The sequence below is a fragment of the Crinia signifera genome, unplaced genomic scaffold (genome assembly GCF_055691185.1).
Source record: "Crinia signifera unplaced genomic scaffold, ASM5569118v1 HAP2_SCAFFOLD_93, whole genome shotgun sequence".
Lineage (NCBI taxonomy): Eukaryota > Metazoa > Chordata > Amphibia > Anura > Myobatrachidae > Crinia > Crinia signifera.
This window is the reverse complement of record NW_028142849.1, coordinates 78,851-90,795: the sequence shown is the minus strand read 5'-3', so window position 1 is coordinate 90,795 and position 11,945 is coordinate 78,851.

Below are 11,945 nucleotides of genomic sequence, written 5' to 3'. Positions count from 1 at the left end.
CAATTGAATTTTGGGGAAAAAACGTGGAGTGCCGACTCATTTTGCCCTTCTGGACAAAAAACTGCTATATATATATATATATATATATATATATATATATATATATATATATATATATATATATAATCTACTGTATATATCCCCTGCAGTTACCCATTGACCAAGTTTATACTGCCTTTACTCTGTGTTTTGACAGTGTAATATTCTCCTATGCAGTTTGTGGCCAGTAATGACAAGTGCAAGGTGGCCCCCCTGTCTAAAGTGCCCCGGGCCCCCCGAAGGCTTAATCTGGCACTGCCCTAATCCCAGTATGGACTACTATAAATGGGCCACTGGTGGAGGATGGGGTGGCACAGGTGGACATATAAAGCCCTGGAGAGTGCTGAATCTCACCTGAGGATGCATTATTGTTTTCTTGTGTCTGTAACATAGAAACAAAACATTACTGCAATAAATTTTAAATGACAAGCCAATATGGGGGTTGTAAATTTGTCAAAGGGTATTACTCTTTAGACAGTCCTACCATGTTCTACTCTTTTAAAGACTTCAGCATGGACATGTCCTGTGGGTTTCACCTCAATGATTGAGAGATGAATCCTCCTGGGTCAGACTTTGCGGAGGTCCAGGATATCGCAGAGATTGCCCTCAATTTTAACGCAGCCATCAAGGAAACGAACAGGTTTATTTTGCCTTGTAAATGGCTGCTGCTTTAAAAATACGGTCAATCTCAGACAAAATCCCAAACCTCTGCAAACTTGGACCCTATTACATTTCCCCGCATATGTACATTGAGTAGCAGGCCCTGGGATACTGACATGGGTGCAATGCTACTTAGAGCATTTTACCTGTGCATGTGGTTATATAGAAGTAGTGTTCCCGCTAGGCAAATCCTTTTGCCTAAAACAGCGGGCCCGGGTCTGGACGTCCCCTCCGCCACGTTAGGTGTCAATCGATGCGAGGGAGAGCTTGGGGGAAGGAAGCCCAACATCTACATAGGTGCCGGTCCTGCCCCCAATAGTGACGGTGGTGGCTGGGCCCACCCCTGACATCAGTGGGCCCATTCTTTTTGTGTCCTAGGTGAGCACGCCACCCGCCGATACAGGGACTGCGGTGACCGGGGTTCCGATCTGTGGGCCGCAGTCCGTTGCTGCCCTGTGCGCATGGCTGCAGTTCCCCCCCGAGATTGAAGCTGCCTCTCCTCCCCATCCCACTCTGGCTGGCAGCAGCTCTGGGACACTCCCAGCTGGAAGCAGAAGCTGCCTCTTACCTGCTCCAACCCTGTCCCTCTAGCGACGGATGCCCCTCCGCTGGCAGCAGTGTGGAGCTTGTAGATTGCCTCTCCCCCACCCTACCGAGCACATCTCTCACTGCTGCTCTGCTCTCCTCCTCTCACCACAGCAGCAGTGAAGGCAGAGGATGCCGGCCTGACTGGACTGGGAACAAAATTTAAGTGGGACTTTTGGGGGCATTGTTTAAGGTGCACTACTGGTGGCATTAAGTTTATAAACAGTACTGGGGGCATTACATGTAAGAATAATATGTAATGGGCATCACAGTATGCAGCATATTGTGTAATGGGCATTACAGTGTGCCATGTAGTGTGTTTAATGGGCATTACGGTTTGCTGTGTAGAATGTAAGGGGCATTATGGTGTGATGTGTAATGGCAATTATGGTGTGCGGCTTAATGTGTTATGGGCATTACGGTGTGCGGCATAATGTGTAATGGGCATTATAATGTGCAGCAAAGTGTGTAATGAACATTACAGTGCTATTGGTATTATGTGGCCACGCCCCTTCCCTATAAATCCATGCCCCTAATTTTTTACGTGTGCCTTCGTGTACACTGTGCCTTTATTTGCTATAGGAGCAGCAAATTTCTTCCTGACACAGGGCACCAAAATGTCTAGATACCGCACGGACTGTGTGGTGGTAATGTCTTACCATATGTATGTAGCCTGTAGCGTCCATTATACATAACTAGCCTTCCTAGGCGTGTGAAGCACATTTTATTAGGGGGTGCACCGTCAAAGGAGTGTGCATAGCTCCACCTATTGGGCGTATCTAACACCGCCAACCAGGCGTGTCTTCCATCATCTATTGGCACTCGCTACCGTATAAAAAGTCTCTCAGCCACACCAAAATCTTCTGCCTATTTCAGTTTTAATCTTCTAATTACTCTGTGTAACAGTACATGCAAATAAAGTCATAAACATATATGGATGCCGTAGGTATTTAGTGATATGACAATGGTCTAGTTCAATTAACAATGCAAACACACATATAATTGATTGATAGGCGCTTCTTTGAATGAATACAGTGCTAGAAAGCAAAAGTCTTTGGCTAAGGGTATTGCTGGTATTGGTAGCGGCAGAGGTGTTCATAAGGGTGGGGCACAGCATTAGGGGGTTCCTGTGCACCCCTAACACACAATGTGCACACACCTATGCTAGCCTTCTGTATAAGCTGGTGGTGGTGATACCACTGTTACAAGAATCACACTATAGAACTGTGGTCACAGAAATAAAGTTATATTAAAGGTAAGGTAACGTCTGATGTAGGGGTGGTTGGGCACCTGGCCAAAGTAACGAAAAAGGGGGCATGTCATGAGGCTGCACCGCTTTCTGTGGACATGTGCCCTCTTCAGTGGTACCACCCTGCCCTAAAAAAATCCTAGAGTGAACTCTATGATTCAGAGGGTGCTCCTTGGTTTAAGGATTCACAGCAAAATGCAAAATATGGTCTGACTCTACCACTACACCAAGTGCCAGGCAGCATCCAGTCTATTCTCATGTAAAGGTGCCCATACACGGAGCTAATTTGGTCCGATTTCAGCCGATTCCAACGGATCGGGCCTTGAAATTGGACCAAATCGGCTGTCCCTGACATGCGTATTCCCGTGCGCATCGGACCCGGACCCTGTGGTTGCACCGGCGTGCAGCCAGCAGTGAGGTCCGTGTGGCGGAGGCAGGCAGCGGGGCACTTGGGGTGTGCAGCTCCTAGTGGCAGTCAACAGGGTCCTTGTGGTGTGGTCTGTGGTGCGATCAGCCGGTAGTGCTGCCAGTGGGGTCCATGTGGCGTGGGGCAGCGGTGTGGTCCGTGTGGCAGGCGGCTGGTTCTGTGACTCTCCGATAAGCGGCGGCAGGGAGCTACAGTAGCGGCACAGGCAGCTCCTCATAAATATCAGGGTCCTGAAAAAATTGTCCCTGGTCCAACTTTCCAGGATTTCAACCCGGGTCTTGACCAGGATTAGACCCGGGACATCTCCCAGCGCTGCCCTGGGCCCACCTCCCAATTATGCCACACGCCTGGCTTTATGCCATGGCAGGTGGCTAGTGTGAAAGAGTTTGCAAGTCAGGGCAACTGGGATTTTGTACCAGGCTCGCAAACACTTTCTGCCTCTGCTGCTACAGAAGCTGCAGATTAGCCACCTGTGTGAGTTCTGTACAAGTCTCATGCTCTTCCTGAACAGGGATTGTAGGGGTTCATTATGATTTCTGACATTCAAAATACAGACAGTCAAAATACCGACAAGCATCAGCAGAGAGTCAAAATACTAACATGTTCAAAATGCTGACATGGACAAAATACAGATATTTACAATGTCGACATGCCAAAAAGTTGACATTTTGAACTTGTCTGTATATGTACCAATGGTTGCCGGTATTTTGGTCGTCCGTATTTTGACAGACAATAAATGAACTGCATCCCAAATGATGGTTATCGTTAAAGATATTTTGTGCATATAGTGTGTATGTGTGGTACCCCACTCCTGTGGTACCCTTTTTGTGTGCTTAAACTGTGGACCTCATGGACTAGGGCTGCAGGGGTTAATTGCCCTTCCTGGTTGAGGGTGCCGGACGGCTCCCCGACAGTCAGGATTCGACAGTCATTACTCTGACATCAGAATCCCGACTGCTCCCTCGTGGGGGTCCACGACCCCCATAGAGGGAGAATAAAATAGTTGGCGAGCACAGCTCGCCACCGTGCCCACAGCGTGGCGAGGTCAGCGAGCCTGCAAGGGGCTTCATTGTGCTCCCCCCGCTGTGCAGTCGGGATTCCGACGTCCGAGTAATGACTGTCAGAATCCCGACCAGTGGCGTAAGTTCATCCATATAGCCCGGAGGCAAGATATAAGCTGGTGCCCCCCCCCCCCCCTATATAGAGAGGGAGAGCAATGGAGAGAGAGGAGGAGAATGATAGATAGGGAATCATGGAGAAAGATTGAAACAAGTGTCAGAGTGAGAGAGAGAATGTCAGGGAGGGAGGGGGATTCAGGGAAAGTGAGGAAATTAAAGGGTAAAGCGAGAGACTGTCAGGGCTAGAAAGAGAGTGGCTCAGAGGAGAGGGTGCCTGAGTTTGAGAGGGAAAGAGAAGAGGGTGGTGAGATACAGCGTCATGGATAGAGAGATTGGTGGGTGAGAGCATGGGAGGAGAGAAATGGTTAAATAAAGAGGGGTGACAGAGGGTGATATATATAGAGAGGGGGTGAGGCAAAGAATGAAGGGGTCAGGCAGAGAGAGGGAGTTGAGAGAGGGGGTTCAGGCAGAGAGAGGGGTGTCAGGCAGAGAGAGGGGTGTCAGGCAGAGAGGGTTCAGGCAGAGACAGAGGGGTGTAAGGTAGAGAGAGGGGAGTCAGACAGAGACAGAGAGAGAAAGAGAGGGGGTTAAGGTAGAGAGAGAGGGATGAGGGGTCAGGCATATAGAGAGGGTGGTGAGGCAGAGAACAAGGGGGGTGAGAGAGGGGTCAGTTAGGTAACATGCATGTATAGCTCCCGGCCATCAGCAACCCCCTGACCTTAGCGACACCACTAGAGCCGCGGTGCCGGAATTTGCATGACCTCCTGTGCCTCTGCTGACTTCAAGGCCTCATGGCCTGCACGCCGTCCCATCATGGAGCCGGGCTGCAGTCCGCTTAGGCGGTGATAGAGAGCTGCCGGCGCTGCAGATCTAGCCCGGCCTTCAGGGGCTGAACACCCACAGATGCTGGGCTGCTTCTGGGCACCCTCTCCCTGCAGCCGCGTTCCCCTCCTCCCGCTGCCGCCACGCACTGAAGTCGGAAACGCGGACGTGGGGCAGTGTTACACTGAGCTAGCCCCGGCGCTAGAATAAGAACTGCAGTGGGCGGCTACAGCGGCGGGGAGTGTGTGACAGCCGAGCGAGTGCCGATACCTGCTGAGGGGAGAGGGATGGGGACCGGAGAAGTGCATAATGAATGAGTGGGTCCTCCGCAGCGCTACTAACCATCCGTCCATCCCTCTCCCCTCAGCAGGTATATTCACACGGCTGTCACACACTCCCCGCCGCTGTAGCCGCCCACTGCAGTTCTTATTCTAGCGCCGGGGCTAGCTCAGTGTAACACTGCCCCACGTCCGCGTTTCCGACTTCAGTGCCTGACCGCCGCGTCTCCGACTTCATCATACCTATTTAGTGGGGCACTTTTCCTCACAGGGGCTGGACTCCCAGGAGGCAATGGAGCCAGTGCCCCCCTTAAGGCTGGCGCCCGGCGGCAGATGACTCCATTGACTCCGGGAGTTCCGCCACTGATCCCGACTGTTGGTGTGTTATACCACACCCCTGGTTGACTGGACAGAGCCAGCAGCTGCAGACATCCTGAAGAGCCCTTATCAGGAACCTTACTGCCAGCAGCACAGAGAGACAGGAGGTTTTGTTAGTCACAACATCCTCCATCGGAAGCCTATGCTGTACCTAGCACCACCTGTTGGAAGCTTATTCTTTACACAACAAGTGCCTGTTCAATAAAACCAATTTGGATTACAAATACTGTGCACAGGTTTGCTTCATTTCACGCTTTCATCTGGAAGACATTCCCCAGCACATGATTGGTGCAGTGCCATCCCGTAGACAGTTTATATATTATGACAGTTCATGACATATTATTTATCTGTGACCATTATAATTGAAGGTGCCATTACCTGTAATATATGTGAATAACTAAGGATATTTTCTATGTCCCTTTCAATGTGTCATTTGCGGTTGTGATTGAGCCCAACATCTTACCAGTGTATTATGCAAATTATTGTTACATGCGTTTTGACATTAACCAAGTTTGATTCTGCAGTGGTGACCAATATATTCCTGCATAATAAACTATTGTCACTGTAATTTTGTGTAGCATTCTATTTGTGGAGTTCTCCTTGGGGTTTCAATCCTTCTGCCACAGACTCCTGCATGAAGAAATTGTAAGAGGTCCTGATTCAGCCATTTCCTCAGGGATTACAGGTATGACATCACACCATCACAGGGGTGCTATCACAACTATGCATAGGATTACAGATACCCCTGTGAATGGCAAGATGTGCGCAGACTCAACAACAAGCCTAAGATGTTTGCCTAAAGCACCCACAGTGATACCACCTGCACTCATGCCCTACTATGTGGAGCCCCATGGCTACTGACCTATGCAGAAGATTCTTGCACGCAAAGAGCAAGCTCCTTCAAAGAGTTTAAGGAGCCCCAGAAAACTCAAGGAACCACCATTCAACAAGCTCAAGCCAGTCAGGCCCCCTTCGTGGCCATAGCCTGATCGGTTTTGGAAGCGATTGAAATAATTTGTGAAATACGTCCGTTACAGATGGAAAATGAACATGGAAGATGGCACCTCAAATCCAGTAGAAGAATCTGACAACAGTGGGATGCTCTACAGGGGTCAAGACGACTCCCCGCCAATCAAATCAATACTCAAAGAAGGCCTTATGCCAACAGACCTCAAGAAGTCCCATACGAGGAGGTACACCTGAAGTGATTCAGAGCACAATGCTCTGGTGTATGAAATGCCGTTGATAACAAATCAATGGCAGGTCATGTCCTGTGGTTCAGTGTACCACAGGGGTATAGATTCATCAAATGTGCGGATACCAGTCAAAGTGTATATGAATACCAATCCTGAAAACAGTTTCAGGAGTCTCAGAAGTGGTGAAGTTGTGGAGTTTGAGCTGACAAATGGAAAGAAATGCATAAAGGCTGTGAAAGTGACCAGTTAGAATGAAGCCCCGGTACAAGGTAACAGACCTGCCACAGAGCAAAGCCAACATTGGCGCTGTCTGCATTATAAAGAGCCTCCACCCTACTACCAGCAAGATTACCGGCAAAGTGCAAGCAGAGAGGAACCCAAAGATTTTAACAGTGAGATTGATAGGCCTAAAATCGATCCTCCTTGAACTGACCAAATGCCCTGACCACCAGAACCTGACGTCCAAAAGCAATGTAAACTGCTGGAAGAAAGGAAGAAACCAGTTGTGCAGAGTGAGGCAGTACAGCAAAGCCTGGAAGAGATAGCTAGGCCTCAGATTTCCCCTGAACCAAATCGGGAGTACATCCCAAGAACAGAAAACAATTACTAGGCTTCAAAACTTCAGGCAGACTGATGCCAGTGCGACCGACCAGAAAAGGAGCAGTGGCCATGACAGAAAAAGTGGAGCCATTGGAACCCAGAAGCCCAGAGCTTCAGGATTATACAACGCTTACTAGAGAAGAGTTTGAATTTCATATACAGCAGACTATAAAGAGGTCCATCAGACATAATAAAGACACACCACAGGCTCAGTGATATAGCAGATTGCACACCGTGATATAGGGTACCATCCATGTGCATCATGGAAGAACCTGTACCACAGAGGGATAGGAGTCCTGTGGTGGAGGGATAGGGGCCACTTAGGACATACCCTTGCTTGACCCTTAGCCATTTATGTGATGGAGTAAAAAGTAGAAATGTATACCTGTTTATGTTTAACTTGATTGCATTTAAATGTTTAAGTTTGTTTTGATATTCCGAAGACTTTTGCTCAAGACTGGGAATAATTTTAGTATGCCTGAGGACACGCATAATTCCAGCAGGGAAATTTGTGGTAGCCCACTCTTGTGGTACCCCTTTTTGTGTGCTTAAACTTTGACTGCGGCCAATTGCTGTTTATAGAGCCTTTATGGACTGGGGCTGCATGGAGTTAATTGCCTTTCCTGGTTGACTGGTAACAGCAGCATAGCACTAGGACCCAAGGGAGTTGTCAGAATCCCTGGGAGGGAAACAGCTGTGCTGCAATTGGGCAGTGAGGACTTGCGAATTTGCAACGGTGATCGATATTTGATGACTGCGCATGCACATAATCATTTATGCGCATGTGCAGCCGCTTAGTGGCTAAATGGTGAATTGATTCAATGGTGAATTGATTATTCAACGTCTGCTCACACACAGCACTGCGGGTGGGGGGTGTGGGGCGGCAGGCCGTTGTCGCGCCCATGGGAATGTCCATCGTTTCAATGGGTGTTCCCATTGTAATTCGCTGGTGACGTGGGTGCGGGGGGGTGGGCAGCTGATGTTAGCGTAAGTCAGCTGCTCGCCCTCTTCCCATACAGCGGCCATCGAATGATTTTTTACCCGCACGCAACCTGCGAATGGATGTTTATGCAAAACATCAATTTACATGTGTGCGGGGTGGCATTATAGAACATGCAAAGCTGCAAATTTTGCAGGTTTGTGTATCAACCCGAATGAGGGCACAAGTGTATTATTAACCTTAATTACATTGATTTTCAGTCAATTTTGCCCACCAGTTGTCTCAGCCAATCAGCGGCCCCCAGTTGATTTCAATGGCAATTTTTGAAAGTGCCAAAAAAGGTAAAACTTTGAGATATGACAGCGGGATTGCCTCAGATGCCATAATGGTGGGCAGGTTCAGATTTTTAAAAATCAAAAACGCTCAGTTCTAGTAGTCTTGCTTAAATATACAGTATTTGCAAAGATATCATTAAGTCGCCACCACTTCAGTGTCTTTGATACGTTGATCCTTACACTACATGATAATACTATCCACTTTGGGTCATACCTTTGTGTATTGCTACTGTATATAATAATGTCACATACATTACTACATTTCTAAATTGAAAGCTAACTCACCTGGAGGCGGAATGCCTCCCAACTACTGATCCCATACATCTCTCTTAGAACAATGATACAACATTGCATACCTCCAACAACTAGGTCGACAAGCATTGGGTCGACACCACTAGGTCAACATGCAGCAAGGTCAACGTGGGTTAAGGTCGACATGGGTCAAGGTCGACGTGGATCTAGGTCAACATGACAAAAGGTCAACATGGGGTTTTTCTCAGTTTTTTTACCCGAATGTCAACACAGTCGACATGGACACAGTTTCAAGTGCACCGCATACCCTTGCATCTCTCAATTCGCTTACAATACTTCAGGCTCGTTGCCTCACTACGCTCGGCACACTATTTTATTCTCCCACCGTGCCCTAGTGGATGGTAGGGCATGAAATACCGCCTGACGGCACATGTCGTGTCAAAGATCAGTGAAAAACCCCATGTCGACCGTTTGACTGTCGACCTTGCCCATGTCGACCTAGACCCATGTCGACCTAAATCCATGTTGACCTTGACCCATGTCAACCTAATGGCATCGACCCAATGCTTGTCGACCTAGTTGTTATAGACCTAATGAGCGTTTCCCGGCCTGAAGCATGGAGCCAGAGCCTGCTCTGTGTGTGTGGTGGTTGGTGCCAGCTTGAGTGAAACAGAGCCCCGGCTGCCTGCTCTAGTCTCCAGCTCCTCCTGATGCAGAGACTTCCTGTAAGTGCACACACACAGCTGTGCCCTCCCGTGGGCACACCCGACACTTGCCATTTCCGGATGTGCGCACACACGCAGTCTGGATTTCAATGGAGGGGTCACAAAAACTGGGAGGTATGAGGGGGATGGCGGGGCAGTGGGAGGCTCATGCAAAAGTCGGGAGCATCCCGGTGAATGTGGGAGGGTAGGCAAGTCTGCATACCTCTGCTCTGCAAAGCAGCTGGTGATCACTCATGGTATCTAACAGTGCAAGGAGGGGAGACTGGCTGCTCAGGGAGCGCTGAGCACTCCCCAAAATGACAACAACAGGGGTCACGGCACTATGCCACACCCGCCATTCCAGATTCCCTGATGGCCAAAGTTGTAAGGTATGAATTGTATTTAAAAATGATATTTTATTTAAAATGTTCTAATGTGAAAAAATTGTTAGAAAGCAGCGCTCCGCGTCTGTCTCCATATCCCTGGTTAGTGAGCAGCCTACAGACTGCCTTGTCCCTCTGCAGCCACTGTAGTTAGAGTGTCACCCTGAGGGACAGCTTGCAAAGCGAATAGCAGGGCAGCGCGGTTTCCTCTCAGTCAGGAAGTGATAGTGTGTGCCTTTTAGCGCGCGTGTCCTATTCTCCATGCCGGTTCACCGCTCCACGTGCATCGGAGCGTGTAATAGCAAGCCCCGCTGTATTCCTCGTTACCAACGCGTCACTTACACAGGGAGATCCATCCTGTGTAGCAGCAGCGTTACTGGGAGAGATACCGCCAGCGTAAACCGGTCATTGCCATTAACCCTGCACAAGCTGAACGGATCAGATAAGTAACACCTGTGACTGTGATTCCTGCATCAGTTATATTGCATGTGAAGTTAACCACTGAAGTACCGTTGTACACTGCAAGCTTATCACTTGAATAAATCTAAAGCTGGTTATATCTTCTAAGTGTGTCGTCTAACAACCACACAGCACGATCATACAAATACTCTGCCAATAGGTTATGGGCCCAGCACGTCACGTGCGCGAAGATTAACCCCCTAAAGACCAAGTGCTAGCGCAGTACATAAAAGAACACAAAGAAATATTTCTGAATTGACATTTGTGAAAGAGTTAACGAGAATGCACAGCACAGGGCATAGCATGAACTTTCCTAAACTAAAAGGCTCAGAGAATTACACTGCATGGAAGTTTGCTATGGAAATGCAGCTTAAAAGGGAGAAGCTATGGAAGGTCATCGTGTCACGACTGAAGGGCTGGATGAAGTCGTGTGGTGTGTAGCGACTGGAGACGGACCAGATGATGAAGGATTAAATCGTGCAGGTTTAATAATAGAATTCATAAATGGAAACAATACACACTTGAATACTTTCTTAAAGTGGCAGTTAGTGATAAACAATACTTGAGCCAGTAAGGCACTTTAGAAGAAGAAAGTTCATTTGAATAATGACAGTTCAAATAGCATAGGACGGCAGGCTGGGGTCTTGAAGAATAAGAGGATCCGGAAAGAGAATGTACTTGATGGTAAATGAAGGATCCTTGAAGACTGGAAGAAGATGAATGATGAATGAAGATTGAAGAATTGCTTGGAAGCAGGAGACTTGAAGGGCTAGGCCAGGAAGCTCAGGGATACAGGCAGAGACCAGACTGTGGAGAGAACTGGCAGCGATGGGGTTAAGCAGCAACCTAGACCAACACAGAGCACGAGCAAGGCACCAAGGTCAGGAGAGGTGAGTCAGAGAGCCGGAGTCAGCTGGGAGCTGTGAACGCCTCTGGAGACTCTTTGCACTGACACTGAACAGCCCTAGGCAGATCCCCTATATCCCAAGAGGGCGGCTGCCATTGGCTGTCAGGTCAGTATGGGAGGAAACCTCAGACCTGGGCCAATCTGCTATTTTGCCCTTAACCAAGATGGCGGCGCCGGCCTCCCGGCACCATTACAGCACACACTGCTACACCTGTCGATGTCCCACGCTGCCTGCTGCCCACCAGACTGCCGCTGCCCGCTGCCGCTGACCCGGAGACCACTACACGCTAGCCGACGGCGGGCGCGGACGGGTGAGTAATATGCCCGCCGCGCACCGCCGCGGCTGAGTGTGACAGTACCCCCCCTTTTCTGGGTGACCCCAGGGCACCTACGCACCTTATGTGGGTTCCTTTGAAAGAATTGCCTCACCAGACGGGGAGCATGGAGATCTGCAGCATCAACCCAGGAGTTCTCCTCAGGACCGAATCCAAGCCACTCCACCAGATACTGCAGATGGGCATTGCGACAACGTGAGTCGATGATGCGTCTCACTTCGAACTCAATCTCTCTTTCAGAACCAATCTTTGGCGGTTTGGGCACCTTCTTTTGATAT